This window comes from Crocodylus porosus, unplaced genomic scaffold (genome assembly GCF_001723895.1).
Source record: "Crocodylus porosus isolate Cpor-Errol unplaced genomic scaffold, CroPor_comp1, whole genome shotgun sequence".
In the NCBI taxonomy this organism is placed as follows: Eukaryota; Metazoa; Chordata; order Crocodylia; family Crocodylidae; genus Crocodylus; species Crocodylus porosus.
The window spans coordinates 138,363,167-138,376,197 of NW_017728931.1; positions in this window are offsets into that span (position 1 = coordinate 138,363,167).

The following is a 13,031-nucleotide window of genomic DNA, read 5'->3' on the forward strand; positions in this document are numbered from 1 at the left end:
CTTGTGGTAAAGCAATGAGGTAGAACTTCCTGCCTTCAGAAGAAATGACTCAAAGGGTCATCCTTTTTTTTTTTTTTTTTTTTTTTTTTTTCCCCTCCAAGTAGCTTCTCATGGGTATCGTTCCGCTGTCTTCCAGGGAATGATTCCTATTTTACACCAGACTAAAGAGAACAGGATGCAGACATTTTGCTATGCCCTCAATGTGATATTCCCCCCAACCCCCCCGAGCACTAGTAGTGTTCTCAGTACTGAAGTGACCTGGCAAAGACAGCTAAACCGTTTTAAATCAAGACTAAGAAAAAGCTTCGTTTTTGTTGTTGCATGCATGACACTGGTAAGCACTTCTTGTAAAAAGAAAAAGGAAGCCTCATTTGAAACCACTGAATTCAGGTGGTTTGGCTTAGAAGCTCCCTTATGCTTGACAGTCTGTGAGGCTAGGGACAGACATTACATGCAAACCAGTTTTAAGTGATCAGAAGCTTGTTTAAACCTATAACAGAACAGATGTTCAGTGCACATAAACCAGTTTGAAAATGGCTGAAACTAGTTTGGGGTATACCTGATTGAATGTCATATCAGACTTAACTGATTTGGGTCAAACTAGTTCCTGCAATGTCTTTCCCAGATGCCTGCCTTGTTTAAGTTTTTTAAACCAGATCTCCCCCAGCATCCTGGCATGCTCTCTGGGCTGGGGGGGGGCAGGTGTCTCTGCTCCACAGCAGGGCTGGCCGCTCCCCTCTGGTCCGTGGTCGGAGCTCTGGCAAAGACTGCAGGCATCTGCCTGATTTCCCCCTTCTTCCTCACCTCACTACTCCCTGCTAAGCAGGGATTCCCACTCCATTCTGCCTTACATGGGCACCTGTCAGCATTAGCTAGCAGACCACATCCTGGCTACGGTCCGTGCTGTGGAAGATGGGACAAAGGCAAACAGGACTGTCAGCTCAGGACTTTTTGGAGCTAACCAACAGGTAGCTGGTAATGTCCATTCACTTGTCCTTCCTTGTAGTTCAAGCTCTTAAACAAATGGAGAGAAGCTCTTGTTTTCTTAATGGGCTGATTTTTAAACACTGCGTCAGGGTGATAAACTCTGTGTTATCCACTGCCTGCTGGGCTGCTCAGGAGCGAGGGATAGAACCCCTCCCTAATCAGAGCACCCTGTCAGGGCCTGGCCATGCCCCACTTAGCTCAGCACTGTTGAAGGGAAAGGAGGACTGTTCTAGCACACCCCAGCTTCTAGCCTGAGTCACTGTAGGTGTGTGCCTGCATTTCTAGGATGTCTGTGCTGTTATAAACTGGTTTAGCCTAGCCAGGTTAAAGTAACCTGCAAAGATTTGACTGTGTTCAGGCTCTGGCTTTTTGAATGTCTGTCTCTAGCCTGTAGGTTCAGATTTAGTACTTAAACCCTGGGATTCCATGCTTGGTGATGCTAAGGGATTGTGTCACCTGGAAGCTGCACTTGACAGTTGTGAAAAGAACTGTCCATACTTGGTTTTCATCAAATAATTATGTGCAGCTGTCATGGACGAGAAACACCATGCATGCATACTGGTAAGAAGTGGGTACGGGCAGGAAGAACAAAACTCATAGCAGATGATCCTAATGCCTTAAGCTCCATATATTTCTTAGCCAATTATTTTCTGTTTATCTACCAGTTAGCCAAAAATAAAGAAACCAAAGCTCTGATCAGCTTTGTCCTCACTTCCCTTGCAGGGGAGACCACAATCAGATGCCGTAACTTGCTTGTCAACCATAAGTGATTTTTTTTTTTTTTTTTCCTTGTCACCCACAACGAGGTTTCATAGATTTCATAGACATTGGGGGCTGGAAGGGACCTTTTTATGAGATCATCGGGGCCAGCCCCTGGCCATAGGCAGGAAGTCAGCTGGGATCAAGTGACCCCAGCAAGAAATACATCCACCTGTTTTTTGAAGGACTCTAGAGTAGGTGCTAGCACCGCCTCTGGAGGGAGTTTTTCAGAGCCTGGACATATGCACCGTAAAGAACCGTTTTTTCTTGTGTCTAGTCTAAACTGGCCTTCCTGGAGTTGATGGCCTTTAGACTTTGTTATCCCTTGGGGAGCCATGGTGAATAAGTGTTCCCACAGGTCCTGGTGTACCCATCTTATGTAATTGTAGGCTGTCACCAAATCCTCCCTGAGCCGCATTCTCCAGACTGAAGAGTCCCAAGTGTCTCAGTCTCTCCTTGTACAGCCTGCCCTCCAGGCCTTGGATCATACAGGTGGTTCTCCTCTGGACTCTCTCAAGCTTCTCCACATTCTTTCTGAAGTGGGGGTGCCCAATAATGGATGCAGTACTCCAGCTGCGGTCTCACCAGGGTCAAGTACAGCGGGAGGATGACTTCCCTGGTTTAGCTTGAGATGCGTCAGTGGATGCACGCCAGAGTTTGGTTAGCTTTGCCAGCCACAGCATCTCATTGGTGGTTCATATTCATCTTGTCAATTAAAATCCCCAAGTCCCTTTTGGTCATTGTGCTAGCAAGCATAGCACTGCTGAGTCTGTAAGTATGTTGGGGGTTCTTCCTACTGAGATGCAGCACCTTGCACTTAATTGCATTGACGGCCATCAAGTTTTGGTCAGCCCACCTTGAGAGTGTCCAAGTCAGCCTATATCCCTAGTCTGGCCCACGGTGTGACCCACCCTCCCCCGTAATTTGTTATTATCCAGTTCACATCTGACTCCCAAATCCAGATTTCTAATGAAGATGTTAGAGTACTAGGCCCTGAGGGACTCCACTGGTCACCCTGCACCACAGTGATTTTGCTCTCTTCAACTAGTACTCTTTGGGTACAACCCCGTAGCCAGCTGCCTAGCCATCAGACCGTATGGTGATCAAGGCCACAGTTCCCCAGCTTAAACATGAAGATATCATGGCGAACTAGGTCAAAAGCCTTCTTGAAGTCCAGATATAACGTGTCCACTTCCTTCCTTGTCCAGGGCACATGTTACCTAGTCATAAAAGGAGGTGAGGTTGGTCAGGCAAGACCTGCCAGTCACAGAGCTGTGTTGGTTGGCATTCAGAAGCTTGCCTTCCAATAGTCTGGCATTGATGGATGCCTTGACAACTTTCTCCAGGATTTTTCTCTGTCAGACTGATTGCTCTATAGTTCCCTGGGTTATCCCTCCTCCTTATCTTACAGATGGGGACCACGTTGGCTCTTTTTCTAGTCATCTGGGACCTCACCCAAGCACCACAATTCTAAAAAAAAAATCTCTGCCAAAGGGAATGCGATGATGTCTGCCAGCTCTTTCAAGACTCTTGGGTGAATTCCATTTGGGCAGACCTATGAATGTCCAGTTTCTTAAGGTGTTCCACCCCCCCCATGTGATCCACATGGATCTTGGGCCAGTCGCCCACTCCCAGATTGGTTTGGTTTGCGTCATTCCTGGCAGTGTGATCCTCCTGGGAAAAAACGATACAAAAAAGTCATTTAGGAAAATTGGTCCTTTCTTGGGCATTGGATGTCAGTTGCCCCATTGGATCTCTCAAGAACCTAGTGTTATCCTTAAGGAGGCAGGGAGGTGGTGGAAAGAGGAGACAGGGAGGTGGCAGCATCCCTCCTCTTTAAATGTATTTTAGTTTCCATGTTAAAACATGAGCAGCAGTGGTCTTCAATGGTCTGGGGTAGGGATGATTTGATGACAAGTCCTTACAACCACGTGCCCACATTACGCCAGTTACTGTAGCACTATGGATCTTCTTTGCTACCAGACCCAGCAAAGAGGATGAGAAGATTCTGTATGATGGCTGACCTAACCTGTCACTCATAGATGTGAAGCTTACTTTTAGGCCTCTGGTACTTGGACCTTCAACTTTATCATCTGGTGGCTCTTCAGAAAAAAATGTGAAAAAATTAGTGCATGTTGTCACAGGGGTGTAGACGGTTTTTCTCTTTGGTTTACACTCGCTGGTTGTGTGACTTCTTCTGAGTCGGTTAGTGATTTGTCACTGCCTTGATGTAATTCTAGCCAGATTTTTATTCTTGAAAAGGCTCGTCTCTGTGAGCTATCTGGATAGTCATGTAGTGAGCTCTACTTCCAACAGAGACACCTAGCACCAAGTTCCGATCTAGCTGTTTCACTCACTGAGTGATTCCAGTCATGGATGGGGCACTGTTGGCTGTAGATCTGGTTCGTGACTGGAAGACTACAGACCTAACAAAAGCCTGAATTATGAACAATATACGCTTCAGCTGGTATGCGATCAATAAGCTTGTATTTAAATCTCAAGTAGTAGCCTGGAAATTGGAACAAGAATCTGTTTATCAAACCACTAATATTAAACTAGGCCAAGAATGAATAACCACTTTTCCAAAAAGTGTAAAAAGTGTGTGACACGCAAGCTTGCAAAGAACAAAGTTGCCAATTATTTGAGTTTGGTCTAATAAAAGATATTGGATTTACCCAAAGATCCTTGTCTGCCTATGTCCTTAGACCAACACAGCTACAGCCAACACCCCTGTAACATAACATTACCATCTGATGCTGTGCCTTGTGATCACAATTGAGTTGTGTGTAGTTGGCTAGAATTCTACTGAAACAAGAATGAATTTTTGTTAACCTGTTGTCAGCCTTGGCCATTTTTCAGGGGACTTGTAAGCTGTAAAGGTATGGCTAAAGCAGGCCACAAAGCCTGTTTCAGAGTGAACCTTTGCAGATGTTACAACTGGCCTAGTCAACAAAGTATGAGAAACAGAACATGGCGAGTATTGCTTTCTTTCATCTAGAAACGGTAAGAAGCCCTCTCTCCCAGGTTGTACTTTTTTTCACGAAGACTCATATCTATCACTTGACTCCTGATTTAAAATTCTTAAATCATAGTTACTCTTCTTCCATTTTTTTGTAATAGTATCTAGCACAATGAGACCCTAATTCCTGGTTGGGTGTACATGCTACCTGAATACAAGTAGTAATAGTGATGATGATATCCAATCCCACAATACGCCCCTTTTTCTAGGGGGATGCGAAAAACCTAATTTAAATGGCTTTTAATGGCAGCTGAAACTAATAAGAAGACTGGATCTCCAGTCCAAGTTTATACAAAGCCACCTGTGCCTCTGTCCAAAGGTATCCCCAACTACTCCAGATTCAAGACTTGGATTCCTGAATATTTTGGGGCTACTTAAGGATTTTTTTGGGTTCAGATCCATCTCTCCCCTATATCCCATATTACATGTCCAGCCTGTCTTTGCTCGCTGTGATCAAATGTTGCTTTCCTTCAGGCAGCAGAGATTAGGAAATTGCTGACCTCCATGATCTAAAAAGAGATGGGAGAATGGTGTTGATTTAGGCAGTTGAGATTGGGATGCTAATAGCTTGCTCAGAGTAAATTAATGTTTGAAAAACCATGTATAAACCTTTATAGAACTCAGTGAAGCAAACTGAATAATCCAGCTGGAAATCTATCTGGGATTTTGGCGAAGCAATGGCACTCTAGAGCCTTTTTCACTTATTAGTGCTGATGCAAGACTTGATTAGATTAACGGTCTGGATCCAGCTAGAGATGAGCCTGGGCTGGAACATGACATTCAAATGAGATGCTTGCAGCTGATGTGTGAAAGGGGGATGGGGAATTGCAGAAGCACAGAAATGTAAAATGGCAGGAGCTGTAGAGGTGGACCCAAGCCCCACAGCAACAGGGCTCCTATTTAGATCTAAATTCAGACTTACTCTGATAGCAAGGGTGTTCAAGCTGGAAAATGCAAATTTGGCCCCATTTGTGGGGAGGGGGGGTTTCACAATTGTTCGCATGTTTGGAAGTTATGCGTGTATTTTACGTCCCTTACTGGGCTTTTTTTTGTGAGGCTGAAGGTACAGAATCCATTATCCATCCCCAAGTGCCAGTTGTAAAGGAACACAGGGTCTACATTGGAGGAGGGGGTGGTACAGTTGTACTCATGGGTGACTGGTGCCTCCTGAAACTGGAGGGCACAATTTGTGGGTGGTGGCATCAGCGGCAGGGTGGCAAGCAAAAATTTTTCTCCCCCCTCCACCTGCAGAAGCCAATGGTGGCAGTGGCCAATCTCAGAGGGGGGTATATGCCCCTCCATGCCTCCCTACCAGTTGCCCATCGTTGTACTGAGTCCCCTGACTTGGGGCGGGGGCAAACGTGAGAATTTCCTTTCTTAATAAAATGCAATGATTTTACCCATAAGTAACAGGCCTATAAGAGAGGTAGAAATATGATATCTAGAAATGTCTGAATTACCAGACCTCTGGGTTTAGTGGTCAAATTACTTTCACCTTTTTTTCAAAAAAAATAGACTAGGAGGATGTTTTGCCAGGAAGAACCCCAAATTTCTCACAGGTCCTGCCTGAACATGTATCCAGAAATGGCCACACTGTATGGAAGGACTGAGAATCTCTCAATGCTGGACACGGGGAAGAAGTGGGTTGGGAGTAAGAGGAGGAACTTCACAAAGTGCTTTTTCCACAGTGACCTTCCCTTCTGTAGACCAAGTCAGAATAAAGCCCTTGTTCTAAGATGGGGCCTGGATATATCCATGAAGGGTTTTAAAACATGAAGGTCATTTGTGTTTAATTGTTCTTGTGAAACACCACTCCTTAGGGTTCTTAAAAACTTCCAAGGATTCTTGACTATCCCCTCCTTCTCCCTTCCCCCATTTTTATTTCTTCATACCTTCTAGGGTCGGAAGGGCCCTGAGCAGTTCATCTAGTCCAACCCCCTGCCATGGCAGGAAAGAGTACAGGGGTCAAACGACCCCAGCAAGATGAGCATCTAACCTCCTCTTAAAGACCCCCAGGGTAGGAGCCAACACAACTTCTCTTGGAAGTTGGTTCCACATCCTAGCCGCCCTGACCGTGAAGTCGCGCCTCCTGATGTGTAGCCTCAATCTACTCTCTCTGCCAGCATGCGACTATTATTCCTGGTCACTCTTGGTAGTGCTCAGGGGAACAGGGACTCCCCCAGTGCCTACAGGGACTCCCCCAATGCCTAAAATTCAAATTCCATCAATAAATAACAATGGCAGCAAATGGCCATGAAAGCACAGGCAGTCTCTGGGAGGCTTGCAAATGCATAGACAGGTACAAGGACAAGACTGTGATGCCCAGCTCAGTCAATGAAGGGGTGGAGGAACATGTGCACTTATGCACATGTGCAAATACATGCCTGCTTCTTTTGTACATGCAGATGCACACTCACTCTTACCTCCCTGCTCTGCAATGGGAAAGTGCCTGCTGCACAGGAATACTTATACACCTAACTATTCATCTTGGCTAGGGCTAGAAGGAAACCAAGCAGAGATGGTTCTGCTTTTATCTCCCCGGCAATAACTGCCTGAATAGAAAAAGGGATTCCAAGTGTGCAGAGTCAGACGTTCCCCTAATTACAAAGGGTTCTAGGCCCTGCCAAGTGTGGTGTCCCTCACTGGCTCATTTGCATGTGTGTGAAATACCTCTGCAGCCTCCTCCCTTGTTCCTCTCTGGATCATGCTTTGTTCCCAAATGTGAATACTGATTTTTTTTTTTTTTTTTTTTTTCTTTCCCCTCCCTCTCCCTCCCCCCCATTTCTTTTCCAGAGGAGCTGAACCATTGGATATGAGCTCTGCTGAGCTGTTTTTATATTGAAATTATTACAAATTCAATCATAAGCTCTGGATGCTCTTTGGGGGTGGGGGAGCCCTTATATTCTCAGGCAGGTTGACTTGTAACTAGTTGGGTCCTTTTGAGCACTGGTGATTTTTTAGACTCTGGGAAGATGGGCCAAAAGCTGGGCCTTCAAGCATGCTTCCTAGTTAATTAGCTAGAAGCTATAGAGCATGGATCTGAGCCCCATACCAATCCAGTGATATCTGGTGTTGTAAAACAGCTGGGCAATCCTGATGAATGCTTATGAAGGGGGTGGGACTTTACATCATCATGATGAGATGTGAGAGGTTCTTTTTTTCTCTCTCTCTCTCTCCATATCATTTAATGTAATGCCACACAAGTGCTTTATCACTGATGCACACCTAGGATAAGGTCCTGGCAAGCTACACACAGGAGAAAGTGGTAAGCAATCTGGTGCATCACCACAGTCGCATATTGGACTGTCCTTTTAAGCCAATCTGTCTATAGAGCATGGCATTAAAGTGCCCAGCCCCAGAGTGAATCCTGTTTAGTCCATAAGTTGTGGGGGAGCTTGTACCTGGGTGGATAGGATGTTGGGATGCTTGTGAAGCATTTGAGATGGGGCACAAGCCCTCATGTAGTGTCCCCTCTTTGTAGCTACATAGATGAGCCAACTGTGCAACCTACTCTCAACCTACCCATCTACCATCGTAAGTCTTCAGCGAGATGAGATACTCAAGTACTTAAGCAATCAAAGGGCTGGACAATTGCAGCTCAAGAAAATTGAAACTGGCAAGAAAATGTTTTTTTTCTACCAATGAATGATTAACCTGTCAAACTCATTGTCACAAGATATATCATTAAGCTGAGCATTGGCTCCAAACACTTGAGTCGGCAGGAATGAACTTTTGTGGAGGGAAAGAGCCTGAAGAAGAGCTGGACTTGGGGTCCTTCAAATGATGTGTTCCTAAGAGTATGGTGGTCTGGACAGGGGTAACAGTCCTATGGATAAAACACTAGGGTGAAATTCAGGGATTCATTCCCTGCTTCAGTACAGGCACTCATCATACAGGCAGTCCTTGACTTAACATTTTGAGTTGCAACATTTCACACCCACAAATGTTTATAAATTGATGTCCTGTTTCAACTTCCTGATGTCAGTTTTGACTTCACAACGTTTGATCTGACCCCGCACCATGCCGCGAACAAGCTCACCGTGTCACCCATCTCCCTGGAGAACATCGGTCCAAACTTCCTTGGTCACTTACTTTCTTTAAGAAAGCAGACAAGGCTCCAGAAAAACCTGCAGCCAAGACTCCTGAGAAGACTCCAGCCAAGAGCTCTTCAAAAAGTCCAGCAAAGTCCACCTCAAAGGAGTTCTTCCAAATCCATATGATTGCTATTTACAATATAAATACATTAATGTGGCGATATTACTCATCTATAATTAAATACAAAATGCTGGGTTATTTTTGGTGAAAATAGGGTATCGCGCCTTGGTTCAGGATCCAATCCCCCATTTAGAACATAGTTTCCTATGGGAAAATCATTTCCGAGTTGCAACGTTTCAACTTAAGCCGCGGTTTTCAGGAACCAATTGTCGTAAGTCCAAGGACTGCCTGTAATCTAAGACATGTCACTAGATGAGGGGAGCTATGGCACAGAGTTAAACAATGAGATAATAAGACTTCATAATCAGAGTTGTTTCAAGGATACATTTAAAAATACATCAGAAACATTTTATTTTAACAGTGCTGGACTATGTCAGTACCTAGTGACTGGTGTGTTTGTGTGTTTTAAAGAAAAAATTCAATTTAAAGGGAACTGCCCTTGATCCATGTGAGGGACTTCCCCATGATAAACTTTTAGGGTATTTCCCTGTACAGTGACATTGCTGGACTAAGCACCAAGGCAATGCCCCAACCCTGTAACGTTGGATAAATTTTATTTGCAATAAAGTTTATTTCACAATAGAAATTATTTCATTTGTCTCAAGTTACCCGCTAGCAGGTGGTGGGTTTTTACCAATTTGTTTGGAATTGTTTTGATGAATAGGTTGCAAATAGATTAACTGCAGCTTTTTTCTTGGTGGCACATTATCACAGTTCATTATTCATGACTTGTGCCTTATGATTGGTCACCTAAGGCACATGCTATTGTTTGTGTTGCTTGACCGAGCCATGTAAGCTTTCTCCAAAGGAAGAAAAATCCATTTTCTGTTGGCAAATTCTCTATAAAATCTCAACACTTTGAATAATAAAGCTTTTGAAAAACCTGCTGTAAAAGCACTTCCAGTGAAACTGTGCTTATGAATATTTATTCCTACCAATACTATGACAACGTAACTTTTTCCAGAGACCTTTCTTAAGAGTAAACACTCAATCACTGAAACAGTCCCCCCAAAAGCAAATAAATGCATTTGCACATCAATGCGAAGCATGCAATTTTGTTTACAAGACTATTTGCAGATTATTTATATTACAGTAGTGTTTAGAAACTTCGACTGAGCTCAGGGTCTCTTAGTGTTTTTTGATGATGAACAAACAGTCTCCTCCCCCTGAGCTGCTTTGTCTAAATAGACAAGACATTTGAAAGATCCCTTTCTTTGTTTTATAGAGGACAGGCTGAGGCCGGGAGAAATTTAACTATTTGTCCAACGTTGCACAGGAGGTGGCAGAGCTAGAAACAAAATTTGGATCTCAGGCTGTTCTGTTAGCTCTAATGCTTTTGTATTCTTCAGTGGGCAAGGTCTTTTCAGAACGTTGAACCGTGGGGTTCATGCTGTTCACGGTAGTCTGCGCAACTTGGCATGGGACGATGTATAAATAAAAACTGCTGCTAATGGTGGCTATTGTAGCATTTATGACTTTTATGTAGCATGAACAGAGGCAGATCTGGAAGGAGGGTGCACTTGCACACCCCCCATCTGATTCCTGGTCCACCCAAAGTTTTAACCCTAGCTGCCTGGCAGCAGCTGCATTATTTACTAATCAGGCACTGCTGAGGGAGACCACGGACTTCATGGCTCATCACAGTTGACCTGATTCCCTCCTAAACTTTTTTTTTCATTCTGCCAGTGTTTAAATGATGCTCTTTTCTTCATATTCCACCAATCAAGCTATTCCTTGTTCTGAGATTCTGCTGTCTTGGCTACTCCTGGAAATGAAGCTCCTATTTCACAGCCCTGCAGACTTGTTTTTAACCATTCCAGGGCGGGTTTTTTTTATATTTTGTGTTTGATTCGACAGCAACCAGAATAATATAGCCTTTGGCCTCTAGCATATTAGTAATGCTTCTAGTTTTCTTTTTAATGGGAGAAAAATGTGTTTTTATGTGATGCACGGCACCATCTGCGCTCCTCTCCAAAATTTCTTGATCCACTTGTGAGTGTGACTGTTACATCATCACAGTTCATTACTCAGGACTTGTGTAGTGTGTCAAAGGCTTGACTGGCATGGCTCAATTGGGGATAATCCTGCCTTGAGCAGGGTGCTGAGGTCCCTTTGAGTCCTACTTTTATGTGATTCCATATCACTGCAGAGGTAAGGTGTTAAGATGGCTCAAGCTAATGCGAAACATTTGTCTGTAGTCAAATTACATAGATATTGCATGACTTTTTTTAACCAAAGGCAAACAGCTAATGATCTACATCCTCTGAATTACCACAATATTACATAACTGAATTTTCAGCATTTTTTTAGGTGAGCCAGGGTGGAGAGGAAGCGTAACAGATTCTATTGGATACTTGTATCCACATATCCTGTTTTAATAGTCGAGTTGAATAATAGCAAATTATGTCTGGTTGAAAGGAAACAGTATATTCTATGGCATTTAAAGATGTCATGCTCATTATTGTGCTTTTACAAACAAGTGAGTCAGCAACAGAAACACAATGCTAGCTCTAGCTATTAGGCAGTTTGTTTAAAAACAAAACAAAAAAACGCACTTGTAACCTTGACAGATGCAATGAATTATCCTGTTTGCTAGGGCTAAAATGTTTGCACAGAGTAGGGAGGGATTTTTTTATTGACAGAGGTTGCTCCTGTTCAATTATTTGTTCAAATTGTATTTATTCAGTGTTGGTTTTTTTTTTTTCTAATCGTATTAGAGGATGATGCCTGTAAACAAATTTTAAATGCACAATGAGAATGGAAATGATGCCAAGACATGTGCATAACCAATAGTGGAATGACAGGGAGATGCACCATTTGGAAGCAGACATGTACTGAATTTTAAATCCTATGACAAGAAATATGACCTAGCACTCTACATTTTGTCACCAATTTGGAGAGGGGCCAGCATTGGGAGGTGGCATTTGTCTAATGGATAAGACATTTTAGTGGGAGTCAAAATCGATTCCAGAATCTACTATAGACCTGCTGTCTGGTGTTTGGCAAGTCACTTCGCTCTCAGCACTTCCCCCCCCCCCCCCCTTTTTTTTTCTTATCTACTTTGACCACCAGTATTTCCCTCCCCCCCCCAAGAGTCTTAATGGCTTAAGAGCCAAAAGGCCAGACCTGGAACAACCTTGCCAGCTTCTGCATTTGGGTGTTGCTGCACCTAAAACATTGGCATCTTGGCCTAGGAGGGCAATTCTAATGTACCCTGGTAGATGCGGAAATTGTTCCCCTTTCAGTCTGGTGGCAGGCCTGCATGTCTCCAGAGCAATCCAGTTTGCCCAGGCCTTGATCAGGGACAGGGCAGCAGATCTTCTCAGAAATGAAGGATGATGCACATGCAGGGGAAACCCCCTTTGACTCTTTAACCCCCAAATAGCAGTGCCCAATTGAAAATTGTGTTTCCAGTCCCAAGCAGTTTGCAGAAGGTGCCAGGCACTTCTTCCTTGGCTAAAAACAAACACTCCTGAGTAGAGGGAGGCCAATCTTTTTGGCATGGGTGCCACAAATTTGTCCTGTATGCTCCCAAATGCCACTCCTTTTCCCTGCCTGATGTGTTGCTCTTCTTTCTGTTACCTCCCAAGTATGCCGTGTGGTACGAGTGCCTTAGGCTGGCCAACTCCTGCTTTAGCTATTGAAACAGCAAGCAGGGACAGAGGCACCAGCATCTTCCCACAGATGTCCCTGCAGGACATTTTCCATGCACTGCTGCTATGGGCACTTATTTTGCAGGGCACTCCTCCCCAGCCCCCAGGTACATAGGCCACGTGCATACCATCCACAGATGGCAAACTCAACAAGTTGCTAGGACTTGGAGCAGGCAGATGTGGCTCAGCACCAAACGGCACTCCTGCCTTCTTCACTTTCTTTTTTCCATGCATTCAGACCTCCGTTCCAGGAGATAGTTTCATAGTAGCTAGAGTCGGAAGGGACCTAGGTAGATCATCTAGTCCGACCCCCTGCCTTGGCAGGAAAGAGCACCGGTCACTCCTGGCAGCGCACGGGGGAACAGGGACTCCCCCAATACCTGCTGATCCCCCCTGAC